Source organism: Armigeres subalbatus, unplaced genomic scaffold, assembly GCF_024139115.2.
Source record: "Armigeres subalbatus isolate Guangzhou_Male unplaced genomic scaffold, GZ_Asu_2 Contig259, whole genome shotgun sequence".
Taxonomy (NCBI): Eukaryota; Metazoa; Arthropoda; class Insecta; order Diptera; family Culicidae; genus Armigeres; species Armigeres subalbatus.
The window spans coordinates 1-9,630 of record NW_026942997.1 but is presented as its reverse complement, the minus strand read 5'-3'; the positions used below and the strand labels follow the sequence as shown (position 1 = coordinate 9,630).

Genomic DNA, 9,630 nt, shown 5'->3' with positions numbered 1-9,630 from the left:
TCAGAGGCGCTTGCTTAAGATCAAGGTGGATCAGTACGTGCATTTTCAATGGCTTCTAACAAACAAAAGCTAAGGTTAAAGGACTAAGAAAATAATTGTAACACGAGAATTTTTTTTCGCCGGAGTGCCTTGCAAAATATTTATAACTTATTTAACCAAGATAGTAAAGCTGCCAGTCTCGGTACAACGGCTTTGAGTCCAAAAATATATTTCTTTTTTCTGTTGTCACAATCCGTTTTACTTCTGCTGTTTTCGGTCACCAGTGGTTCCTAAGTACACGAAAGCCTTCAAACATCTCGACTTCAGTCACCACTGATATAAATTCGTGGTGATGCACGTTTCCTTTGAGCATGTCTCAACATGTTCGTTATTCGTCTCAACGTGCTAATGACAAGTCCTTTCACTTAAAGTTCCACTTTCAGCATGACTTCATACATTTTTTGCTACGCATAATCTATAAAATAGACACGTAGCTTTTTCAAGTTGTAGTAATGAGCAATTATCCTGGAGTTTCTATTCTATATATAACAATTGTCGTTTTATAAACCCTGATTTTTCCTTTCTGTCTTTCAAATGTTCAGCAAAATAATTTTGCCAGTTTGACAACTTAGAAATGGAAAATGTATTTTGTTACCTGGACTCAATTATATGCGATCAAATGCGTCGTCTGCTTGTCCTCAAAATTACCTGCGCAGATGTTGGTTGATATCGTTGGATCCGTTGTATCAAAAGTTAAGAAGTCGAAGGAAGGTGCTTCCAGAAGATAATAAATCGGTCATTGAAAGTGTGGAAAGCGATGACAATAAAGGAACGAATGTTAAATCCTGTTGAATTTGGAACAACTTCTTCCTTTGGCATCACAAACTTGGTATTTCACGTTATAAATAAATGCAAGATGAAGCTTTGTTTCGAGGAGTGATATTAATATTGATAAGTTAACAAACTTAACATGGTTTATGAGGAACTCTTTAAAAATCATTCTTTAACTTTAACTAATTCTATCGATTTTCACATTTTCCGTCTCTTCTACAAAGCTAACAAACTAGCAAAATTATATGTTTTTGCCAAAGAACATTGTAACTTTCATCTCTTTATAAAACAAAAGTTATTCTAACATTAAGATTTTTTCATAGGTTTACAAGTTTTTAACACAGCATCTGAGAAAGACTAATCCTTGTCGATAAAAAGTTTTCAACGTCAGTGCATAAAATGAAATAAGCTTAATTTTGGTACATCGTGAAGAAATTTGCAAGACTCCTTGCAATTAAGGGAGTAATCACAAGTAAAATACCTCTTAAAAATATGTATAATTTAGAGACAATTTTTGTTGTATGTGAGATGGAAATGTGCTGGCAAATGTTCAAAAGCAAAAAATACAATTTTGGCTTGTTAAATAAACTTTGTAGAAGAGACGGAAATGGGAAAATCACTTGGAAAGAGTTAGAATGAAAATAAGATTTTAATGAGCTTTTAAGTACAAAACGACTTTTGTTTGTTATATAAGATAAGAGATAGAAACTGATATTCTAGCAAAGTTTTAATGTATTATCACTGATTTACTAAATTGCGGAAGATACTCACGTGTCTTAATCCTTATTCTTGTGGAAAATAATTTCAACTCACTTTCTTAGGGGTATCAATCATCAAACTGTTTTACCGAAAGATGTGCCGTATTCTAATATCCTTAAAACTCTCTGTATGTTAAGATCAACCTACATCCAAAATCAATATCTTTTCGAGCTTTTAAATTGAATTTTATCGTGAAAATGACGAAATAAATATCACTGATAAGTTGGCGCGGCTAAAACCAGTAAGGATGTCGCGAAAGCGTACCACACTCGTGTCATTTACTGAGACGTTTTCGTGTAGAAATACCGCAAATGGATTAGTTAAAAACAGACAACGAAAGACCATTACTGTCACTACGTGAATCTTCTTGTAATCTTTTGTAATCTTGTAATATCAATGCACCTTCCTGACCATAGCTTCATTCAGCGTTGTGTATTTAATACCGTTGAGCGATATATGCCCACTGGGCAACACGTCCGGTGTGCACTGCACCAAGATCTCCTTAGATGCAACCGAATTGAGATCTTACTTAAGGCTCCCAAGGGTCCGTTTCGTTGTGATATGTTGCCATAAAATAGAAATATATAGTACCTGCTTTTCTAATCTACGGGAAGACGAATTTAATAATGACATGATTAGTTACAAGTAAATTCATTCATCTATCAGATGAACGAGCTCACTGCAATTAAAATATAAACAGAATTTTACATTTACCCGTAATTCACAGAAGATGTTGGGATTAATCCTTGAAGTGTTCACCGCCAGAACACAGACTTCTGTATTGACGGTGGTTGCCAAGAATGGTCATCACTATCACTAAGGATAATGAACCGGAATAATAAGATTTTCTTCATCAATGGTCAGTTCCAGCTGGAAAGAGGTAGATAGTGCAAGAATTAAATGCTTTCACTCGCCAGCCCGCAAAACATTAGTAAGCAACTGTCTAGCCTACAAAGATAAAAGAAGGTACTAATAATTCTGTCTTTATTGAATGGATATCACATACCACTTGACACTGAATCAACTTAACCAAAAACATATCCTCAATACTTTCTAACAATTGATAACTGTGGTTATAGTTTCTATTATTGGGTCCATAGATACCTACTTGGTTCAATCTAGGATTCCAAATCGGATAAATTAATTCAGTTGCAACTAAAAAGCCATCCTCAACGCTTTGGTTGTCAATAATTTCCATAATAAGGAACCTTTAAAGGTTATAACTTCGTTCAATCCTCACATCTGTTGGCAATAAAACTCAATCTCAACCGCCCTGAAACCGCTTTCTAAACACATAACTGCCCCTGGAGCATAAGCCACCACATGCGAACCCACAGTGACTGACAACCGAGATTTGGCCCACACTAATTATACTGTTGTGAGTTTACACCTCTCCTGGCCAAAGCGACGCTGAAAACATGTTTCTAACTGTTTGATGCCTAAAAATAAAATAATTAAACTACCATTATATTAAATCTTACACTTTTGATCGAACCTGGCTGATATTCGCGTTAAACAATGTGTTCCATGAGTGCTGATCATCTGGCGCATGACATCACCTGAATCGGCGAATACAATATCTCGGTTTGAACGCATGCAGTTTAAACCTCTCTTGCGCTAAGTAACGTTGAAACCTTAACTTTTAGGGAATTCCATCTGTAGAAACAAATTATACTGAAATTGGTGCGGCAAGCCAGCGCACTATTAGCCAATTTAGTTGAACCCTGACTACCCAATGCCATTATACTGGCCTGTTCGAGAGTCATCCATGGCACTTTGGTCTCAATTAATTCGTTTTCTTTTAAATTGGTATAACAATTGCCACCTCACGCTTACCCCCATATTAGTAATATGCTAGAACGAATAAGTTTGACTTATTACTATACCAGCAGTATGGTAAAAGCACGAAGTAATCAATTGGGCCAGCCTACCACCCTTTACTGTCACTCGTGAATGTTCCCTAAAACTACGCACGATCCGGATCCAATCGTCTCCTTTGACCAACTTAATCAGCTATCCGGAAATCCGTGTTTGTTCATGCTTGAAATATTAGAAGGATCTTGAAACTAATTACATCATATATGGTATCAATTTCTTCCACCCTTTGAAGCCTCCCAAATATGCAAATGCGCTTTTACTACAAAGCACGTTAATGGGGCAACAGCAATTGTCCTGGTAAAACAACTTTAACAAGTGCATTTTCATTTTATTCTATATCATATTGCAGAACTCACGCGGCAAAATACCATTATCATTTCACTATTCCATTTATCACTAGTAGATGTTTATCGCCATTTACGTCACAATAGTCGTTACGGGTACACAATTTATGCATTTAATGGTATGTAGAGTAGTAAAATCATATCACATACAGTAATATTATTTATAAATATTGTTTCTTCCTTATTTTCTTCGCCGCCCCGTCTACAATCAATCAACAATTCTCTTTGCAGGCAGTATGTCTTTTCTAATAATTCTATATTTTACGACACTTGACGCATGCCTTTTTAACATTAGAAATATTTAATATTGAGAACGTAACCACATACAAGCAATAGATAGCGTTCAAGAAGTTCAGTTTTCTGTAAACTTAGCCTAACAACCAATTAATCAAAACCAAAAATCAAGTGAAAAAGTTCCAAATAAAGTAATTCAGGTATGTTAAAATTCTAGATAAATATATCTTCTATGATTTTCGAATTTCCAATCATTCGTAACATAACGTAAGTATTGATTGCAAATTCTCAGATAAAATTTAGGAAAGAAACACATACAGTTTTTTTTAATCAGATCAGGTCATTATAATCTAATGCTTTATAAGCAAAGAAAATTGACTTCGTTTTGGTACCGTGAAAATTGTAGTAATTTATCACGCCTCCTTGAACTGCTCTTGGCAATTAATTCCTCTAATATTCGTTTCTTTTGGGCGTGATAACTTTTTTTCAAATTTTAGTGAATCAAATTCACCAATCATCATAGAAGACTCTATAAAAGCCATGATTTCTAGGTAGCATTGTGGTTGGTGGTAGTTGAGTTTACACTTATCGTAGTTTGCTCTACATCTTCAGAGCACCTGTAAACTGCCTATTACGGATTGGGTACGTAATGGTAATGCTGTACGATGCCAAAATCAATGTTCGCGATCTTCTGTTTTGTGGAATCGGTTAAAATTCCAAACATCGTAGGATCTAGTTCCATTTACTTTCTGCTTACCACAACATGTCTGTGCTTTCTCCTTGATGGTAGCAATATCGGTAGTAAGTGTTTTGTTCTGATCTTCAGGTGTACAGGCTGTTTGATGGTAAACTCAACCAGAAATGCTAATGATATCGTTCTCATCGTTCGGTTATGGTAAGTCTCTATACTATGAATAAGCTAAACACGTTCGAATATTTTAATATTTCTACTTTTCTTTTTGATCTAATTATTATCTCAAATGGTAACTGTAGATAGGTATAATGGTAGTACGGAAGGTAAATGGAAAAAACGTACATGATAAGGGAAGGATATTGGACAATACCATTTACATAAGCTCAAAAGTTGGTGATCATTTGCCGAGCAGTGAATATACTCAATGAAAAATGTATATCTGGCAAGAAACAATTAGGAAATAACTCATCAAACACCATATATAAGAGAAAATATCTATCATTATTAATGTTTTCAATTCAAACATTCTTCAAATTCGGCCACAACATTCAATGAGACATACAAAGATTTTTTCTAGGCAAATTTGATGTAATTACTAATAAAACCCACCTGGAAGAAATAGGAGCAAACCTTAAAAAGGCTATTTTTATAAGTAACGTTGAGGGAACACTTAATTAATTACGTCACAAAGTTGGGAATTTATAGAACCGTAATTATTCATATAAACGTTTTAGATGCTTCTCATAAAAACGTCATTACGTGCTGAAGCATTAGGATGTTCCTTTATAAATAATCTAAATAGGAGCAACAGTCCCTCAAAAGACAAATCTTTCCTCTTATTTAAGGAGCGTCACATATTTCATTCGAAATAAGCTCGCAGTTCAATCTACTTTCTTGCATCAATGCACTTGGAATTATCAAACACAATTAGATTTCAAAATTGTACAGAATAAGTTCCACAGTACCGACGTGGATCAGTTATCGTGCAACGTAACGGGTATACGGTATAACGTGCAATATACCTTTTTTGGTTAATGAAAATAATCCAAACACATTAAAAGTGCTGCATACATTTAATTTGCTAGATAATGGCCATAAAAGCTTCAAAAAGAGAGAAAGTCAAAAGTATATGGCGTCATTTTATTGTGTAACCTACTTTCACTTCAAAAACAAAAACTAATATTTAAAAAATACGTTTTTACGCATTTAACAATAACGTCAATATTAAAGGAAAAACTCAAAATCAGAATTAGTTAATCATAACGTTGATCAACCCATTGATAATTGGTGGTTTGATGAATTTATGCGAAGAGAGGTAGGTATACATAAAAATATAATTCCATTGTCGCTCGAGGTAAAAAAGGATCACCCGTGAGGGTTAATATAAAGCAGTAATTGCATTTGCAACCACGCCCATACGTTGTTTAGCCTGTCTGGATTCAGCATTCTCAAAGTCGCTATCTTCGTCCTCGTCGGTCGAAGTCCCCAACAGCACGTCTATCGCCACTTTGGTCGAGGAAACCGTCATTCGGTTGCGGTGCCTGCTGAAGGCTCGGAGCCGGATGCCGCGACTGGCTCTATCGTCGAAGCGTTCTCGCCACGGCATTGAGGCTAAATAAACTAAGCACCCTGCCCGTCAGGCAAAACTCCCGGCACAACTAGCGAGCTGGATCCTGCTGTTGAGTGTCGTTGCTCCAGCAGCTTGAAAGAATATTGCGGTTGTTGCGGGTGAGCGGGTTTCAGCTTTACCACCTTGCCCCATCGGGCGGCCGTCGTCGAAGCTCAAACCCCGGGCGGAAATGCTGTCGTCAGAAATCGGAGGAAGTGTTTGCACTTCGAAAATGGCCACTCTTGAACCTGGATCTCCCACCTGATGAGGTACCGGCACTGAATTCGTTCTGTCGGTCGCCACTACTGAGCAACAACTCGTCGCTGCTGGACGCGTGTTGGACTGCTCATCTTCTGTCGGTTTGCTCTAACTCTTTACCATCACTGCTCTGTGGGATCAGCAAATCTGAATAGGTGTCATCGTCGTCATCATCATCCCTTATCACCGGGGCCCTTCCGCTCGCTGATGGTGCTGTCCGGCCCTGGTAGACGGCACTGAGCATATCCGCTTCTCTCGCCGATTTGTTTTAGTAGTGACTCGTTGGGTTTGCTGATCTCCGGAAGGAATTCTTCCACATCTCTGGTCCAGTAAACCCATGACAGTGGGGTTGGAGCTGGAAAAGACAAACATTGAAGATTGTTAAAAAGTCTACAAAAAAGGGTGGGAAATGAAAAAAGGCTGAGTAACGTAAATATCTGACAAGCTATCATAAGCTAAGTTTGCTTAATTTTAAAAAGTGTGGAAACCGGTGGTATTGAAAACCAAAGAGGAACTAATCCAACTGTAAAATGTTTAATCGTTCGATCTCCATTTATTTATTATTTTTTTCAATTAAATTCTTCAATCCAAATATTACGAATTCAAACTTTTCTTTAAAACTTCCATCATACATCTTCATTTAAGATTTTGATCTAAATCTTCAATACTTTTACTATGCAATTCAGCTCGTCTGTCTTTCCTAAGGTGGGGAGAATTGATTACTGACAAATAGAGTAATCTTAAAAAGTACAACGTGTTCTATAAGCATTAGGGCAGCCATTCATATACTTCTCTCACAGCCTTCCAGCGGTAGCCGCAAACTAAGCACAACAAGACCATGTTGAAATTTCAAATAAAGATGAGAGTATTATCTGGATTAGGGGACGAGTATCATCAGCAATAGCCCCATGATATAAGAATGCAAGTTGATAAAATCGTGGGAGTGTTTAATGAACACTTAGATAGTCATATGCCTGTTCTCGGTATACTTTTGACCATGCTAAAGTGCGTTTTATCGTCTGATCAATTCAGTCACCAAATTATCGAATTCTTCTAACAGATGCTAAATGGTCAATTTTATATCGAAACGCATCCCAGTAACAAGGGGTTCTGCTATGATGACATGATGCAGTGCAAAAATTATCATCCTTGGACCGGGTCCTGTCAAGCAATCAACCTACCACATATGGTTAAGCTTTCAATGGTGATGATACCAACTTACTGTCCAGCGTAGGTATTTAATTCTGTTTTAAAGTTTCCCCTGAATCATCCGACTCGAACTCGGTTAAACTTGCCACATTAACTGTATCGGAAGACGCGTGATTCGGGGTGGTAAATATAAATTAGGGAATGTGAAGTATAGTGATTCGTCGATTTCTGATCAAATATGTGTAAATGTTGATGTTCAATTTCACGTTTAAGTCAAAACGGCTTGCTCAAATCATCTGAACTGGGTAGTGAGTTATTACAGTTACAGAGCTAAATTATTGCCACAAAGCTGATCTTAATTCAGGGCAACATTGGGCATCTAATCATGTTTGTTAATGCTCATGTCTATAGTATTGAATCGCATCGTGTTGCGGAGTTAATGTGTCTGATTTCCATCTCAGTTCGCAGAGGTTCTAATAAAGTTCTTTGGTGCTGGATCCGTTGTCATTCAACATAATGCCTACTGGAAGAATGAAGAAAATCAATTGAATAAAAATGTTTGACACTGTCTAAACCACATTCAAGTTCCAGCGACGTGCTCAATCTCGAACTTGAAACCGTGTGGCCGCTTAGGTGAAATCGATGTGGTTGGTCGGAGGTGATGAACAAAGCGTAGAGGACCGTTCATTGAGGGGCCGCAACAAATAAAAAACAAAATAGCACAGGCCTGTTTGCTCTCAATGCCAATGACTCATGAAAGGTTGTTGAAAAGAAAATGTGTTTTTTGGTTGATCGTTCGATGTGTGACGGACGTGTGGTCGGAAGCGACACTTAACCAACATGCGACGAAACAAAGCTTTTGAAACGTCGCGACGCCCAGAATCAATGGCTAGCAAACGTAATTGATTGTGACGACACGCGGCATTGGTTCAATACTTATAATTAGTTCCACAGTAGCAAAGGATGTTTGGTCTCCTTGAACTTTCAGTACTGTTTCATCAAGACTTGATTTTAGCTTCTAGGGTAGGTCACCCGCCCTTGAAATGAAGACAATCAATACTCAATGATTCGACTATTTAGGGGAGATCCGCCAGTGAATGCCTCCTTAGCCATATTGACAGTGAAGCTCTATAGAACTGTATACAACTTTCTGCGCGATTGACAATTCGACTTTACGTTGCAAGCATCCACCTTCAAACCGTGTCCCAAACCATTTCGCACAATCTTCAAAACTGCTTCCGTTTCACGGTGTCCAAATCGACGATGCCACAGATGTAAGCAAGGAAATCCTTATGTATTGTATGTACGACGGGGTTCTGAAACTGAAGTTCCCTCCTGCTGTCAAGATTGTCGGCTTCGACGGTGACGTCACCTTAGAGGTCTACGGGGAGTCGATTCCTGAGGTAGAACTGACCGCGGCACACGCGATCAGAACGATGGCGGATTGAATGGTCCATAGGTGGTTATCGTCAACAACCGCAAGTCGGTTCAACATGCAGTGATTCATGTGGGTGAAGTCGCGATCACATCAAAGCGGAGTTTGAAGCTCCTTGGGGTCATAATAGACGACAAGCTGACCATCGGCAGCCAGGTCGACTATGCGTGCAAGATAACTTCGACTGCTGTTGCTGCATTATCGTGGATGATGTCCAACAGTTTCAAGGTGTGCGCCAGTAGACGTAGGCTAAATGTAGGTGGACCCACCGGCGGATACCTAACATATCGAGCTGGGTGGGGAAACCTGATGGGGAAGTTCGCAGAACCTCCACAGTATTGTGTACTGCAAAAGCAAATCTGAAAAGATTATAAGATGAGATGACAGGCAGTGTGCGCCAGTGCGCTACACTGCTGTCAATTTCATAAAACAATAAAACAGGACCAGAAGGTCTTTCTGT

At 38.1% G+C, this 9,630-nt stretch overlaps 1 pseudogene; it reads right to left on the bottom strand.

Moving 5' to 3' along the window:
- Positions 1 to 6,138: 6,138 nt before the first annotated feature.
- Positions 6,139 to 6,941, bottom strand: LOC134203852 (uncharacterized; annotated as a pseudogene).
- Between the last annotated feature and the right edge of the window lie 2,689 nt (positions 6,942 to 9,630).